This window comes from Mus musculus, chromosome 10 (assembly GCF_000001635.26).
Source record: "Mus musculus strain C57BL/6J chromosome 10, GRCm38.p6 C57BL/6J".
In the NCBI taxonomy this organism is placed as follows: domain Eukaryota; kingdom Metazoa; phylum Chordata; class Mammalia; order Rodentia; family Muridae; genus Mus; species Mus musculus.
The window spans coordinates 41701489-41718839 of record NC_000076.6 but is presented as its reverse complement, the minus strand read 5'-3'; the positions used below and the strand labels follow the sequence as shown (position 1 = coordinate 41718839).

At 44.2% G+C, this 17351-nt stretch overlaps 1 protein-coding gene across 12 annotated transcripts in view; it reads left to right on the top strand.

The window, feature by feature from the left end:
• Nucleotides 1-2319: 2319 nt before the first annotated feature.
• The window catches only part of Ccdc162 (coiled-coil domain containing 162), a 177677-nt gene continuing 162645 nt past the window's right edge, over nucleotides 2320-17351 (top strand). For 4 of the 12 annotated variants that reach the window (XM_011243230.3, XM_017314137.2, XM_011243229.3 and 1 more), the window contains exon 1: nucleotides 2333-2436. The gene's annotated coding sequence lies outside the window, so the exon portion shown is untranslated. Of the gene's footprint in view, nucleotides 2437-17351 lie in introns of all 12 variants that reach the window. The other 8 variants (XR_871443.3, XM_006512907.4, XM_011243234.3 and 5 more) reach the window with 7 other exon arrangements.

Genomic DNA, 17351 nt, shown 5'->3' with positions numbered 1-17351 from the left:
CCTGTGGAAATATTCTGGGACAACTAGAAAATTGATGCCATCAATGGAAATAGAAACTAGAGCTGGGCATGGTGGTGCACGCCTTTAATCCCAGCGTTTGGGAGGCAGAGGCAGGCGAATATCTGAATTTGAGGCCAGCCTGGTCTACCGAATAAGTTCTAGAACAGCCAGGGCTACACAGAGAAACCCTGTCTTGAAACAAAAACAAAAACAAAAAAGAAAGAAAAAAAAGGAAAAAAAAAGAAATAGAAATTAGATAAAAAGCTGCTATAAAGGGAAAAGCTTGAAATTAGGTAGAGGTACAAGTAGTGGGCCAATTCCAAGGGGTCAATTGGAGTTGTGTATTTACCTAAATTTCACAGTGGTGGGAAGTATGCAGGCTAAGTATGTAAACACTGTAGATCAGGAGTCCAAAGAGCAGTTTCAAAAACTGTGACAAAACCAAAAAAGCAATTCTTTTCATTTTCTGAGAGCGTAGGCCAGGCTGGCCCCGAACTTACTATGCAACAATTGATCTTGAAGTGAACTTGTCCTGTCCACACTTCCACATGCTATAGTCATAGGTATGTACAGCCATGCCTGTTTATAAAAAGGACTTTTTTTTTTTTTTTTTTTACATATACATTTGAGACAGGGTCTCAGTAGGTAGCCCTGGCTGGCCTGGACCACATGGAGATCTACCTGCGGAGAGCTGGGATTAGGTTTGGGTCACCATGCCCTGCCTAGGAAAAGCAATTTTAAAGGACAATCTATTTCCCTAGGAAGTATCAAAAGGTGTGCAACATAAACAAAAGGTATGCGCAAGTGTGGACCTTCTGGAAAAAGGAACAAGTGTGACTCATCTTCATGGTGAGAAGCACCAGCTAGGAGCCCCAGCCACGGGTGGTTTGCTACAGGGGATTGTATTTAGAGCTGTTCGTAGCAGAGCGCAAGCCCCCAAACCCCAACCCTCTGGTTTAAGCAGTGGATCTACTGTAAGTGTCAGCCTCCTGGCCTTGGAAATGTCTGCAGTGAATTCTGTCCAAACTCCATCCTGTAATCTCTCCAGTTTCACTTTCCTCCACAGGAATATGAGCTCTGTCATTAAGGTTAGAAAGAAAGGGAAAAATCCCACCAGGGCCTTATCTCAGCCCTGAACACTTAGGAAAGGGTCTACACCTGCTCACTTACTAATAAAATCATTTTTGTGTGAAATAGATGGCTGGCTTTTAACTCAGTGGTAAAGGGTTTGACCTGGGCCAGACTCCCAGCTCAGGATAAAAACAAGGAAAATATATTGGGAAAACAAATTACCATACAAAAAGTGTAACCACTTATAACTATTTGAATGTTTCAAATAAGAATTGAGAATTGTCTCATAAAAGTATAAGATAGTTTGAAAAAAAAAACCACTTAAGATTTCAGAGTGAATATGAATAGACTTGGTTCAAAATCAGTCTTGTCTGCACAAGCCAAGAATTCCACAGAGCCTTGGGTTTCCCTGTAACATGAGGGTTCTACTAATCCTGCCTCACTAGGTTTCTGTGGGGGAGTACAGTGCCCAGCCAAGGGTCAGCAGTTAGGGAAAATTGTAAACCAGGGGTTCTCAGCCTTCCTAATGCCGTGGCCCCTTAGTTAAGTTCCTCATGTTATGGAGCCCCCAACCATAAAATGATTTCATTGCTACCTCATAACTAATTTTGCTACTGTTACAAATCATAATATAAATATCTCTGATATGCAGGATACCTGTTATGCAAACCCCGTGGAAGGGTCGCAGGAGGGGGTCGAGATCCACGGGTTGAGAATTACTGCAAAATGCTTTTGTTTATGTGCAGGGTGGAAAAAGTAAAAGATGAGTTCACATGGGCTAAAGCCAAAACTGTAGAAATCTCGGTAACTGAGTTGGAGTGTTCTAATTTGCTTACTTTCTTTGTGGAAATTGAAATTGCTTTTGCTTGTTTCGGATCCTAGGTTCCTAAAGGGAGAAAGACTATGGTGGAACCCTGTGGTGCAGAAACAACATGATCACACACAAGTTACTGCTGGAGTCTGTTTTGGTTGTTAGGGTGACATTTAGTTACTAGGAACCTGTGAAGAATGGTTTTGTCACTCCACAGTTACTAACGCAAACAAATCTGCCTCCACAGTTACCTGCTTGCCAAAGCCGCTGACTCTGGGTGGGCGGAGCCAAAGCTGTCTGTCCTGGGGGGGGGGGGGGGGGCGTTCTCTGGGCAGCTTCGGAGTTGCTGGGCAACTTCCTTGCTGGAACAGGAAGATTTCATTAATCTTTTCACTTCACTGAAAAAGAATTGTTTGGGTTCTCTTTAATTAGAAATTAGAAAGAGAGAGGGAGGGAGAGAGGAGGGGGCAGGGGAATCGGACCATTCTTGCCAAGGCAAGCCTCAACTTCCACGAAACTGTGAAGCCAGAGCAGTCCTGTGTTTGGAGCAGCAGGTATTGTGAGTCTTCTAATACTGGAGGGAGTTGGGCTCTAGAATTAACTGTACTGGAGCAGGTCACTGGCAGGGTGGTCATTTCTGCTTTGTTAGAGCTGGACTGGAGGGAAGTCAGCTTTGGGTGATGTAAGGTTGACGTGAGAGACACGCTACAGTAGACTATTCAGGATGGTGGCTTGAAAAACCCTGTGGGGTACCAGGGTAGGGACGGAACACCGCGGGCCTCATGCGTGCCTTGAATTCACGATCCTCCTGCCTCACCAAGTTTGTGCCACCATAGCCAGTTGATAAAGTAGTATTTTTAAGCCATAGCAAACTAAGATTAAACACAAGTTTGATTTTTTTCACAATGATTTATTATTTGTGGTTATGTGGATGTGGATGCCGTGTGTGTGTGTGAGTGCCCATGGAGGTCAGCGTATCAGATCTGGAGCTGAGGCAGTTCATGGGAGTGTCCCGGAGAGCTGCCCAAGCTCCTTACCCACTGAGCCATCTCACCAAAGACGCATGGGCGGGCAGATGCACGGCTGGAGTTATTGATGTGCCGTGAAGAACACCTGTTAGTGACTTCCTGAAGCGCTAGTGAGCGCTAACTGAAGCTGAGTCACTGAGCATTTCATAGATGTGACATATGGGTTAATGCCAGCTGGACCCTAGTCCTCTCCAAAAGAGCATCCAAGATGAAAGCTCTTCTTGGGCACCGCTGCATCTTTCTGTTAAAATGAGCTGAGGACGAATAAGAAACAATCACTTGCCCGAGAATGACTTACCGTGTAAATCAGTTAGCCCGACCAGTGCCCCCGAGGGTTGCTTGGATCCTGCCTGCTCGTCTCCAGGGAGCATTCCTCTTCCGGTGTCCTATCATACTTGATCAAGTGAGGAGAATTAGATGGAATCATTTCAGAGTAGTGGTTACGAAGCCTCTGATCTCCAGACACCCAACCTGGTGCCCTTTCAACTTACGACCCAGACTGTTGACCTGATCACGGACGGTCCTACGTTGTCACAGAGCTGCCTCAGAGCGTAAGAACAATAGAACAGCTTTCTTCTCTGCTGCTTTCTGCTAAAGTGGTTAAGTAGGCATTTACAAACCTCTCGGCATAGATAGTAATCATCACCGGGTGGGTGTGCAAACTGAGCACTCGAATTGCCTGTGACATTTAGTGTTTCTTGTATCAAACAGGAATTCGGTGAGTCTGTGTAAATAAGGAGACGACACCCAATAAGCCTGTGAAGGAAAGGGAAATCTAATTCCGTGGAAAGAAACTTTAGGCCACACACACATTGTTTCTCTAGGCTGTCCCCAAACTGGGAGTCCTCCTGCCTCCACTTCTGTAGTACTGGTACTGCAGGTGTGCACCACCACAGTGGGTTGAGGTGCAAATCTTGACCATTCTCTTCCGAGGCGTCTGTGGATTTGGCTTGTTGAGCTTTTCTTTGGTCTTCTGGCCTGTTTACTCTGCTGCCTCCCAGATCTAGTCTAGCTGTCTCTGCTAGGTGTTTTCTGTACCCAGCACACTTTTGTGTGGGGTTCCTTTGTTGAAACATCTCCTGGAGCACAAGCTAGCCTTGAGTTCACTGGTTATTTTTGTCTTCACATAGGCTGAGAGGTCTGAGCGCAAGTTTCTCTTTCTGCTCATCCTGTGGCATCCGGCACAGTGCTTGACCCAAAAGTGGCCTCTCACTGGGTGTTTGCTTGGTGATTGCATTTTGAAGATTACAGGAGGCTATTGTTTTGAGCACAGGGTTCCAACATCCAGGCCAAGCCCATTGGAGTTACTCATGCTAAAGCCAACAAAGCAAGGCTAAGTTATTTGGCTTTTCAGAAACAAGAGGTGACAAAATTAATAATTGCTCCAAATGGTCCTTCTTTTTTTTGTTGTTGTTTGGTTAGGGTTTGTTGTTTGGTTGGTTGGTTGTTTAGTTTGGTTTGGTTTTTTGAGACAGGGTTTCTTTGTGTATCTCTGGCTATCCTGGAACTTGTTCTGTAGACCAGGCTAGCCTTGAATTCACAGAGATCTACCTGCCTCTGCCTCTGCCTCTCTGCCTCTCTGCCTCTCTGCCTCTCTGCCTCTCTGCCTCTGCGAGTACTGGGATTAAAGGCATATGCCACCACTTCCAGGTTTGAATAGGCCAATTTTAATGCTCATAATAATGAGGTTTCCTCTGCTTTAATCTTCACAAAAGCAAACTATCTGAAATAACCTAATGTATTTTTGTCTCCTTGACTCCGTCTCACATAGGAAGTAGGGTTTTGTTTTGTTTTTCTGTTACTTTCTTTTTTATGTGTCTGAGTGTTTTGCCTTTTTGTGTGCCTGTGTACTCTTTAAGTGCAGTGCCTGTAGGGCCCCAAAGAGGATATTGGATCCTCTAAAAATGTAGTTAAACAGGAGTGAGCTGACATTCAGGTGCTGAGAATTGAACTGGGGTCCCCTGGGAAAAGAGCCAGTGCTCTTAACCACTGAGCCATCTCTCCAGCCCCAGCTTTGTGTTGTGTGTTCATGGTCATGGGAACTGAACTTGAGGCCTCACACATACCAGGCACTCATTCTACTGTGAAAATACACCCTACCTACCTACCTACCTACCTACCTACCTACCTACCTACCACAAGGAACCTAGCTCTGAAATAACAAATGCACTTTTCCTTCTTTGTACATTCTGCAGCCCTTTTCTGACTATACAACTGTGCAGCTCATTGGAGCACCTATTTTATGTACTGTTTCATGACTCCAGACTCACAGAGCCGACTAAGATCCAATTAAATGGGCTTCAGTTATGAACACTCGATAACCTCATTAATGATCTTATCTGAGCACTGGGCAGGCCGTTGTGGTTTCAGGCACCAAGTCAGCTTTGAGATGTATTTTAGATAGGCACTGGGAAGGAAGGGCCCAGCATTGTTTGCGTGGGACAGAGCTGGGATGGCTTTCACAGCCCATGGGCCTCAGAAGGAGGCTTCCTTTCGTGTAATGATGCCACTATGAGGAAGAGAATCAGGAGCCAAGCACGTTTTAACTGCTATTGCTATATCCGACTTGTTCAGTTAGGAGAATCTATTCTGTAATAAACACCTCTTTAGAGGCTATGAAGATGGCAATTCTGATAGCTGGGGTAAAGGAAGGGAACAGTAGATGACACAGGTGGCTGTGGCCACTCTAGACACTCAGCAAGTCCACCCTCTCGGTGTCATAGGTGCTGGGGCTTTGCCTGCTGTGATTCCCCATTCTCAATCTTGGTCTGTGTAGTTCTCGTCTGCCCCTTTCCTGAACCAGTGTTCATCCTCCCTCGTGCCATGCTTGTTAATTGGTGGCACTTTGAAATTGTAGTATGTCCACAGCCAGTCCTTTAGAGGTCTCAAATTCAAAGACATGACAAGAAAATAAAGGCATGAGACATTAAAGAGAGTGTGTTGGGGACAAAAAATGACTTAGATAAAAACCGAAAAAAATAGGCTAGGCATAGTAGCACGTTTAAGCCTAGCACTTGGGAAGCAGAGACAGGGGGATCTCTGTGAGTTCCAGGGCAGCTAGGGCTGCACAGAGAAACCTGTCATAATAATAATAATAATCATAATATAAAAATGCATATTCCAGAGGCCACTTCAGACGTGGGGAAGGGGGAAAGGGCTTAATGTTTTTGAAACTTTGTAAATAGTGGGGTATAGTTTTCATTTTAATTTTCTTACATGCTGCAGGCCAATATATCCCTGAACTGTATAAATGTAGCCAAGAGTATTTGGAGAAGTAAAAGTTGGGGGCTGGTGAGATGGCTCAGTGGGTAAGAGCACCCAACTGCTCTTCCGAAGGTTCAGAGTTCAAATCCCAGCAACCACATGGTGGCTCACAACCATCCGTAACAAGATCTGACGCCCTCTTCTGGTGTGTCTGAAGACAGCTACAGTGTACTTACATATAATAATAAATAAATCTTAAAAAAAAAAAAAAAAAAAGAAGAAGTAAAAGTTAGCTCTCCATAAGCATTCAGTGAGAATGCGTTTGAAAGCCACTAAATGCTTCCAGATTCCCTCTGTGCCTGGAGCAATCTATTGGTTAGCACACACGTGCCATTGTGAATCCATTTGGTGTGTTTTGCAGATGGATGCCCATTTTAACCAATACCCTTGGATTTATTGGTTTTCATGTCACTTTGAAACACTGGCTGACCTACACCAGGGAAAGATTGCTTTTCTAATGTAGACGAATAAATTCAACCCAAATCATTCAACAAGTGACCTCATTACTCCACCCTGCTGTGGACCTTTCTGGGGGACAGTTATAATCCCTGAGAAGATGAGACTTGTCCTATGCCTGTCTGCAGTCTGAAGTGGGTAAGAGAGCAGCAATCAGCAACGTCATACATAAAGCCTGCAGTGGCATCCATGTGGCAGTCCTGACAGGCATGACACTTTGCCGGGATGTCTGCTTGCTTGCAATTTTATAATAGGTAGTAAGAGTAGAGACATGGTTTTCCTAAAAGAAAAAAAAGAACAAAAACAAAAAACAAACAAACAAAAAAAAACCCCTTTGCTAAGTATCTCCTGAGGGGGAGCTTGTGTTTCTGTGGCTTTTAATTCTACATTTTCATGCTGTGCCTGTGGTTCCATGCTACAGATTTCTGTTTCTTTGTGGTCACAACAACTTTGTTCTGAGCTGTGGTCAGACAGGAAGAACCGCTGTAGAGAAGTGATCGAAAGAATGGCACTCATTAGAATTCTCCCCACTTAGAAGCAATTAGTCACGCTAAGGTTACTTAAACGGTTAAAGATAAAGATCTGGGCTGGTGACATGGCTCACCAGGTAGAGAGGTCACTGTGCCTGGTGACCTGAGTTCAACCTCTGACCTCCACCAGTGCTTATGCTCATGCGCGAGAGCACACACACACACACACACAAACACACACGAAATAGACATTAAAAGGTGCTTTTGTTGTTGTTGTTGGGGTTTTTTGTTTGTTTTTTTGTTTGTTTGGTTTGTTTGTTTGGTTTTTGTTTTTTTTTCGAGACAGGGTTTTTCTGTGTAGCCCTGGCTGTCCTGGAACTCTGTAGACCAGGCTGGCCTGGAACTCAGAAATCCACCTGCCTCTGCCTCCCAAGTGCTGGGAGTAAAGGCGTGCGCCGCCACCACCCAGCTAAAAGGTGCTTTTAAGAGATCTTAGCCTTTAAGAGAGGAGACTTATAAGACAGACCTTCTGATCATAACGAAGTAGCTATAAATAACTAAATAACTAATTAATAACATAGTATTGACCAGACTACTAGATCTGATGACATGAAATCAGACTCTAGAGAACTTTGGAAGTACTGTTTCCTGCTGGTTCGCCGTAAAGTTCAGTGTACACTGAATTGTAGGGCACTTCTTTGAAAAACCTATTACTGAGCAAGTACAGAATGTGAATCATTCCTTGCCTGAAATACAGGACCGATGTTTACAGGGCAGTCATCCAAAAATATCCTGGCGGCTTGAAAGCTTTCCACGTCTCGTCACTGTTTGCATTACTTAAAATATAAGTTGTGTTGGTACACAGGAAACCCACTTAGAATTTAAATTTCTCCCGAGAAACCTATAGAATGCGTATGATTTTTTGACTTATTAGCAAAAGTATCTTTACTGGCCCTAAAATATTTTTCAGGCCGGGCGTGGTGGCGCATGCCTTTAATCCCAGCACTCGGGAGGCAGAGGCAGGTGGATTTCTGAGTTTGAGGTCAGCCTGGTCTACAAAGTGAGTTCCAGGCCAGCGAGGGCTACACAGAGAAACCCTATCTCAAAAAACCAAAAAAAAAAAAAAATTTTTCAGAGATGTGATATATGCGGAAGACTTTAGTCTTCCCAGAAGCGAGCCAAGCCGCAAACATAGAGCTGAGAAATCCAGCAGATTAGAAGAAAGAAGTTCTTCCTAGAAAGCGGTATCAGCTGCCCCAGGGTTCTCAGAGCACTGGGTTTTCTCAACTGTGTCCTGTTAATCTTCTGTCTGATGAACACATGCTGTGACTTTAGCGTGTGAGTAGGCTATTGTACCTTAAACAAATAATCCTCAGCTGCAGACTTTATAGATGACAGCACGATGTCCCAGTGTGTCACAAGGCTCTCAGGACACTCAGATCTACCAGATCTACCGTGTATGTGTGTGTGTGTGTGTGTGTGTGTGTACTAGTCAGAAGCTAAATAATTTAAGAAGAAAAGTTTATGTGCAGAGATTTGTAAAGGAATCCAAGGACAAGATTTATCAAATTAAAAAATAGAAAAAAAAAACCTACAAAATTACCAAAGCTGCCAAATTTATTCCTTCACAGGAGAAAATGTTTCAAATACTTACTGTATCTGAAATAGCCATGTATCTTCAGTCTTGCCCAGGTTGGGATGCTGTGTGTAGAGAGATGGAGATGGGAGGAGTCATTCACTTGGAGAATGAACCCACCATGGTGACTTTTTGCATCTGTGTTTTGTTTCCCCCAAGATGATCTTCAGGTACAGAGGTTTACTAGCAGGAAGCTTCATGCTCATAGTTATGCCGTTTTTCAGGAAAAGAATAAGGTAAACTCAGCAACTGACAAGGCACGTGAGGGGCCTGGCATAGTGGTTCATGCATATGTAAACCCAGCACTCTAGAGACTGAAGAGGCAAGAAGAGTTCAAGGCCAGCCAAGGCTGTGTAGGAAACCCCAGTGTCAACCTCTCAAAGCCACATAAGCCAGAGATGATGTCAGGAGCAAGGTTCTAGGGGTTTGGGTTTTCCGTGAAGTCACGAAAAGAGCCTTCCATCCACCCAGCAGTGTTTTCTGAGTTTTGCCAACAGGAGGCCTTAGTACATCAGTCACATGGGCCTGGCTAACTGCCTGGGTCGATGGCCTTCAAGTATCAAGCCGATACTAACCGCGTCCTCACCATAAATCATGTTGTTAACTTAGGCTACCTGCCATACCCGAAAGCCCCAGGAAAACAGAAACACTCCTATCAGACAGAGAATTCTAAGAACTTAAAAGTCACCTTCCAGGAGCTGGGAGCCCAGCCTTATTTTAGAATGTGAAGAGTTATAACGATAAAATCCCTGCTGTTCTGAGCCACTGTGCTGTCCTGTTTTCTAACCCTGGAGTCAAATGCCCATTGCTGCTGTCACAGCCTCTCAAGTGCCAGTCCTGCCTTCAGATTTCCTACTGCATAGATCTCTTGGGCCATTTTATTGATTCAGTGTTGTATTTGGGTTTCTGTCACTGTGATGAAACATCAAGACCCAAAGCGGCTTAGGCAGGAAAGGGTTTGTTTCATCTTCCAGTCTGTAGTCCATCATCCAAAGAAATCAGGGTGGGAACCTGGAGGCAGGAGCTGACGCAGAGGCCATGGAGGAGTGCTGCTTACTGGCTTGCTTGCTCCTCAAATCCTGCTCAGCCAGATATCTGCTTTCTTATAGCACCCAGGACCACCTACCCAGAACGAGCAAACTGCTCCCAAATAAGACTAGCTTATAACTCCAGTTCCAGAGGGTCCAACACCACCTTCTGGCTTCCAGTGGTACCATATATACATGCACACACACACAAGTGCACGTGCATACACTTTAAAAAGTACATTTAAGCCGGGCGGTGGTGGCGCACACCTTTAATCCCAGCACTTGGTTTGGGGGGGCAAGGCAGGAGGATCCCTGAGTTCTAGGACAACCAGGGCTATATAAACCCTGTCTCAAAAAAAAAAAATGATAAGATAGATAGGTAGACAGACAGACAGGCAGATTTGAGAGCATTTGCTCCTCTTCTAAACTGGCAGCTCACAACCTCCTGTAACTCCAGGGAATTGGTTGTCTTCCTTTGGCCCCTTACTGCACCTGTACACATACAGATACAACACACACACAGAACAAAACAAAACACAATCTGGGTTCTTTTAATGCATGGATTATCACCTGGGTACAAAATATTTTCTTAGTATACAGAATAACGTGCTATGATTTTTCTTTCTTTCGTTGTTGTTGTACAGAAACAACGGTAACTCAGTAGCTGGGCGCAACAACTAAAATCCTAATCTAGTAGGCCTTATTAAATCTTAATCCTCCAGTGGCGAATCCTGACAAAACTGAAACAAGGAGACACTCATAGCTACACCTTGTCCTCACACTATCCCTGTCCAAAGGGGCCTATGACTTTCAAACATGTATACCACTATTTTTTTCACATGCCCCATTCCCTGTTCCCTACTCTCACTACTTCTCTTCCTTCCCCCAAGCCTTCTGTGATGGTTAATACTGATTGTCAATGTTATTGGATATGGAATCAACCAAAAGTCAATGCTCTGGGAGGCTGTATAGGTGTATCCTGGAAGGATTAGCTGAGAAGAGACTCCTCCCAAGGGTGGCATCTCCTGGTCAGCAGCCCAGATATGAGGTTGTGGGGAAGGGGCTAGCTCTCTTTGCCTGCTTGCCTTTGCCCCTTGCTGGTGAATGCGTCTACTCTCTTGACATTGCTACAGCTTCCATCCTTTACTGACACCAGAAACAGCTTCTCTGGCCTTCCAGTGTGTGTGTATGGTGTGTGTGTGTGTGTACATGCGTGTGTCTGTGGGGTGTGTACATGTAGTATGTATGTGTGTGTGATCTGTGTGTATATGCTGTGTGTGTATGCATGTGTGTGGTGTACTTACATATTCATATATTCATATCTAGATTTCACATTTGGGAGGGAAGCATGATGGTTGTCATTCTTAGTCTGCATCATGTCACTTAACATGATCATCTCCAGTTCTATGTGTTTGCCTGAAAATGACATGATTGCATGCCTTATCAGTTCAGAATGAAATTCTCTCTCTCTCTCTCTCTCTCTCTCTCTCTCTCTCTCGTGTGTGTGTGTGTGAGAGAGAGAGAGAGAGTGAGAGAGAGAAACTTTTCTTACACATCTGTTAGTGCATATCTAGGCTGGTTCCTCTAGTTGGTTGTGTGAACAGTGCTGTCCTAACATGGTGAGCAAGTGCCTCTCTTCTATGACAGATGTGCTATGTCCGATGTGCTATGGCGACTTCAAGGATATGCCCAGGGTGGAAAAGCCAGGCTCTAGGACAGTTTGTTTTTTTAATTTGGGGATCGGCTTCTACTCCCACTAGCAGTAGCTAAGTGTTCCCTCCTCCCAGTGGGGAGGACATAAGCATTCTGAGTAGGATGAGCTGTGTCCAGTTTCCTTTCTGTTGCTGTGGTGATAAAACAATCTGAATGAAAGCAACTAAGAGCAGGCAAGGGTTATTTGAACGACACTTGCAGGTTGAAGTTCGCCATTGAGGGAAGTCGGGCTGAGCTTCAGCAGGAACTAGGGAGGAAGGCAGCCTGCTGGCTCGCTCAGGATTCAAGTTTACTAGCTAGCTTCCTTGTAGATTCAGGATCACTTGACCAGGGAATGGCACCACCCACAGTGGGCTGGCCACTCCTACATCACTTACTAATCAAGAGAGTCCCCACACAGACAAGCCCACAGGCCAATCTGATCTAGGCGGTCAGCTGAGATTCTCTTCTCAGGTGACTTCAGGCTTTGTCAAGTTGACAAAGCTAAGTGAGAAAAAAAAAAAAAAACTGCAGTTTTGGTTTGCATTCTCCCAAGAGCTATGGATGCCTGGCTTTTTAAAATATATTGGACATGTGCGTATCTTGAGATGTATTTGATCAACTTGCCCACTTATGGACTGAATGGTTTGGGTGGTTTTGCTGTTTTGGTGTTATTTTTTTAAGTGCCTTGTGCATTTTGACTATTGATCTTTACTGTCAGCTGTATACTTGGGAAATGTTTCTCCCGTTCTTCAGGCTCCTTCCCACTCAGAGGCGGGGGAGCCTTGGTAACTTCATATGATCCCACCAACATCCTTGTTATTAGTTTTGAGCCCCCGGACTCAAGTCCTGTGCTTCTGATTTGAAGTATCTCCTGTAGCAATAAGAATTACTTTTAATAGTTATATTAGTCAATGTGTGTGTGTGTGTGTGTGTGTGATTATGTGAATGTGTGTGGGTGTGTAAGAGTATGTGTATGAGTGTGTATGAGTATGTGTGTGTGCATGAGTGTGTGATTGTGTGTGTGAGAGAGTATGTGAGTATGTAGGAGTTTGTGATGGTGTGTGAATGTGTATGAGTGTGTAAGTGAATGTGTGTCTCTTTGTGTGTATGTGTGAGAATATTGTGTGTGTAGGACTGTGTATATGAGTATGTGATAGTGGTGTGTGTGTGTGTGAGAGAGAGAGAGAGAGATAGTGGGGGGGTGTTGTGTGATAGTGTTGTGTGTGTGTATGTGTGATAGTGTTGTGTGTGTGTGATAGTGTTGTGTGTGTGTGTGATAGTAGTGTGTGTGTGTGTGTGTGCGTGTGTGACAGTGGGGTATGTGTGTTGGTGAAGACTTAATCCAGGGCCTTGGAGATGCTAGGCAAGTGCTCTAGCACTGAGACGCAGCGCCTGTCCCAATGAGCCTTTATGACCGTAACTTCACTTGTCAAACCTAAAGGTTAAACAGCTGAGATAAACTTATTATTGGAATGTACTTTAATATGCTTCATGCGGCATTAATTTACAGTAACTTTTCTTTCTGACTCTCAAGGCCACTCAGTATTGATGACATGATAAGAACAGTGTCTTCAGGGGGAGGGTATAGGGGACTTTTGGGATAGCATTGGAAATGTAAATGAGGAAAATACCTAATAAAAAAATTTTAAAAAAAAGAAAATCTCTCCACCTGTTTTCTTTGAGGCATTTCCATCAGATGCAATGTTTTCTGTAACACTGTCTTGCTTTGGATGAACTGATTAATTTTTAAATATCGAACAATTCTCCGTTAAAAAAAAAAAAGAATAGTGTCTTCACAGGACCATTGAGCTAATAAGAAACCCTAGAGTAGTCTCAAGCACTTCTGATGATAGTTCCTTTGTTTTTAGAGCATATGAGAATCTTTGTGGCTATCCCCACAGCAGTTGGGGAAAATCTAGCATAATTTTGGTGTGAAAGTTATTGTAAGAGTTATAGTCTGTGTATGCGGCTCATTTAAGGAAAGGGAATATAAAATAAACACTATTTGGGGGAAACATGTGAATAAGCAAGAAAACAAACAAACAAAAATAGTTCAAGGTTGGAGAGATGCCACCAGGCCTGACAACTTAAATTCAGTCAAACTGACCCACATGGTAGAAGAGGGAACCAACACTTGCACTGCCACACATGTACAGACACACATGGCAAGAGACACACACACTCACACACATACACACACTCACACACACACAGAGGAGTAAACGTAAAAGGAAAGAAAGTTCAAGGAATAAACATAAAAGAGAAAGAAAGTTCAAAGGTGTGGCAAATTCACAGAACATTATTAACAAGTGTGTTTTAAAAATGAACTCTGTGTGTGTGTGTGTGTGTGTGTATACACATGTGTATGTGAGTTGCATGTGGAGACCAAAGAAGGTAAGCTGGTGTTGACTGAGCATGCGTACCTAAGACCTTATCCTTGGTGCTGGAGCAATGGCTCAGATGGCGTCTGTCTTAGTCAGGGTTTCTATTCCTGCACAAACATCATGACCAAGAAGCAAGTTGGGGAGGAAAGGGTTTATTCAGCTTACACTTCCATACTGCTGTTCACTAAAGGAAGTCAGGACTGGAACTCAAGCAGGTCAGGAAGCAGGAGCTGATGCAGAAGCCATGGAGGGATGTTCTTTACTGGCTTGCTTCCCCTGGCTTGCTCAGCCTGCTTTCTTATAGAATCAAGACTACCAACCCAGAGATGGTCCCACCCACAAGGGGACCTCCACCCTTGATCACTAATTGAGAAAATGCCTTACAGCTGGATCTCGTGGAGGCATTTCCCCAACTGAAGCTCCTTTCTCTGTAATAACTCCAGCCTATGTCAAGTTGACACAAAACTAGCCAGTACAATTGACCCCTTGTCAACTTGACACACAAACACATCACTAGTAAGCCTCAACCCTTAGTTTCTATTCATCCCCAAGATCTAAACAACTTTAAAAGTCCCACAGTCTTTACATATTAAAAGCTCAATCCTTTTAAAATATCCAGTATCTTTTAAAATTCAAAGTACTTTAAAATTCAAAGTCTCTTAACTGTGGGCTTCACTAAAAAACTTCCTTCAAGAGGGAAAAATACCAGGGCACAGTCACAATCAAAAGTAAAATCAAACTCCAACCACCCAATGTCTGGGATCCAACTCACGATCTTCTGGGCTCCTCCAAGGGCTTGGGTCACTTCTCCAGCCATGCCCGTTGTTTTCTAGGCTCCCGCTGCCTGTACTCCACTGCTGCTGCTGTTCTTGGTAGTCATCTCATGGTACTGGCATCTCCAAAATGCTGCTGTCTTCCACTGTAACTTGGCTTTAACAATAGCCTCTCATAGGCTCTCTTCATGGTGCTAAGCCTCAACTCCTTTGCATGACCCCTTCAGTCCTGGGCCATCAATTGCAACTGAGGCTGCACCTTCACCAATGGCCTTCCATGGCCTCTCACAGTGCCGAGCCTCAGCTGCTCTGTGTGACCCCTTCATGCCTTCAAAACCAGTACCACCTGGGTGACTCTTACACATTACCAAGTCCCACTGCAGCTCAAGGTACAACCTTGGCTATCTTTGGAACACAGCCTCTTTGTGCTCTCAGGAAACACTTCCCCGAAGATTTCACCTCAGTGATGCTGGTCTCTTCTTAATCACCGCTAATTTCTTAGCTCCAGCTAACCAGCATCAAAAGTCTCAGTAATGCAAAGGATTCACTTTAGTAGTTCTGGTATCTTGTTAATCACAGCTGATTCTTCAGCCCCAGCTAACCAGAACCACAGAATCTTCACAATCAAAACAGCAATGGTCCTGAAAAGAGTCATTTTTCCTCTGAAATTTCACAAGCCAGGCCTCCATTTTCTGCACTGTTCTCAACATTATCTTCCAAGCTCCTACACAACATCCGACAGAGCTCTTAACACCCAATGGATCTTCTGCATCCTTCCTCATTCTCACCCCCTCTTCCCTTTTCCTTCCTTCCTCTCCTCCTGCTTCCCTCCCCTCCCCTTTTCTTCCTTCTGTCTCTGCCCTCCCCTCCTCCTCCTTCTTCCCCTCCTTCCTTCCTCTCCTCTTTCTCCTCCCTGCTTTATTGTTACAAAACCGTGTCTTTTGAAACAAAGTCTCATCGTGTAACAGAGGCTAGCCTGGACCCCAGGATCCCCCTGCCTCAGCCTCCGGGATGCTAGGATTACACAAGCGTGCAGACATAGATGCGGGGTAAGCGGGGACTGCCTCAGGTTTACTAACACCTTACTGTTAGTTTTATTCATGTTTGCACAGAGAGCTTTTTTTCCCCATGTCTTTACCTCACGCATTTGTATACTGAGTTTTGTTTTCTTTTGAGAGGAAGAAGAGAATTATGGACTGAGAACGTTTCAGATTTCTCACAGGGACAGCTCATGGAGTTCTAGATAAGCGGAAAGCAACCGTCACATTGTATCAGGAATTCAGCTCTTTTACAAAACCATGGCATAAACCAAGCAAAAGCTTCAAAATCCTGATTTATGCTGCTAAAACCACATGAAAACAATCTCAAATACGCCGACTAGTCTCCTACACTTCCCTGAGGAGGAGGAGCAGAGTCAAGTTCAAAAAGTAAAAAGTATATAATTGCACATGGTAATTCCAAAAAGTTGTATCATCTTTTTTTGGTGGCAAGATGGCTCAGGAGGTAAAACAGCTTGTGATGTGAACATGGTGCCCAAGTTCAAGCCTCAGAGCGCACATAAATGTTGAAGGAGGGAACCAACTTCACACACACACACTTTTTAAAAAATTAACACACAGTGCCAAGTGTGGTAGCTCACACTTGTAATCCTAGCATGAAGTAGAATTGGACCAAGGGATCCGGAGGTCCAGGCTAGGCTGAGCTATGTTAGCATAGTCAAAAACAAGAAGGAGAAGGAGGAGAAGGAGAAGAAGGAGAAAGAGAAGGAAGGAGGAAGAAGGAAGAAAGAAGATAAGACAGAAGGAAGAAGAAAGAAGAAAAGAAAAGAAAACTTAACCCAGAGAAAGCAGCTCCATCAGTTTCTAACAGTGTCAGATACCCAGGCATGATGGTGTGTGCTTTTTTTTTTTTTTTTTTTTTTTTTGGTTTTGTTTTTTGAGACAGGGTTTCTCTGTGTGGCCCTGGCTGTCCTAGAACTCACTTTGTAGACCAGGCTGGCCTCAAACTCAGACATCCACCTGCCTCTGCCTCCCAAGTGCTGAGATTAAAGGCATGCGCCACCATGCCCAGCTGGTGTGTGCTTTTAATCCGAGCATTTTGGGAATTGGAGGTAGGGGCTCTCTATGAGTTGAAGCCTGGTCTCTGTGGCAAGTTCCAGGCCAGCCAGGGTGATTCAGTATGACCTTTTCTAAACAAAAAAAGAAAAAGTCAGCCACCAATGAATTAAATATAGTCAAAATGCACCATGGCAGGCGGCAGAAGTTCTAGATTTCTTTCTAGTGTGCACAGAAATAGTTAGCTTTTAATTATTTCAATGTCAAAGTGGCGTGTGGGCAGAAAAACAACAGTCTCTCCAATAAACTGATTCAGAAAGCGTTATGAGCAACTTCCTAATGAGCTGGAAGCCTAGCAATACCAAACCAATGTCTTCAGACCTTTGAGGAAAGACCAGAGGAACTCCAGAGTCCCCCGGGCAGACAAGGTACATGTGTCACCTCACAGTGTCACATCATGTGACTGGTGGTCAGTGGGAGAGAACATGCAAGGGAGCCTGGCTTCATTCCCAAGGCCAAACAAATGCACAGCCAATAGATAAATAATAAAGAAGCCAAACAAACTCAGCCCTGTGCCACTGAGGTAGAAGTCAGAACCAGTGGAAAACCAGACTATGGCAGAAAACAAACAACATAAAACACTAAAGAAGCATGATTAAATAGGGTGAGGCCTCCTTGCTG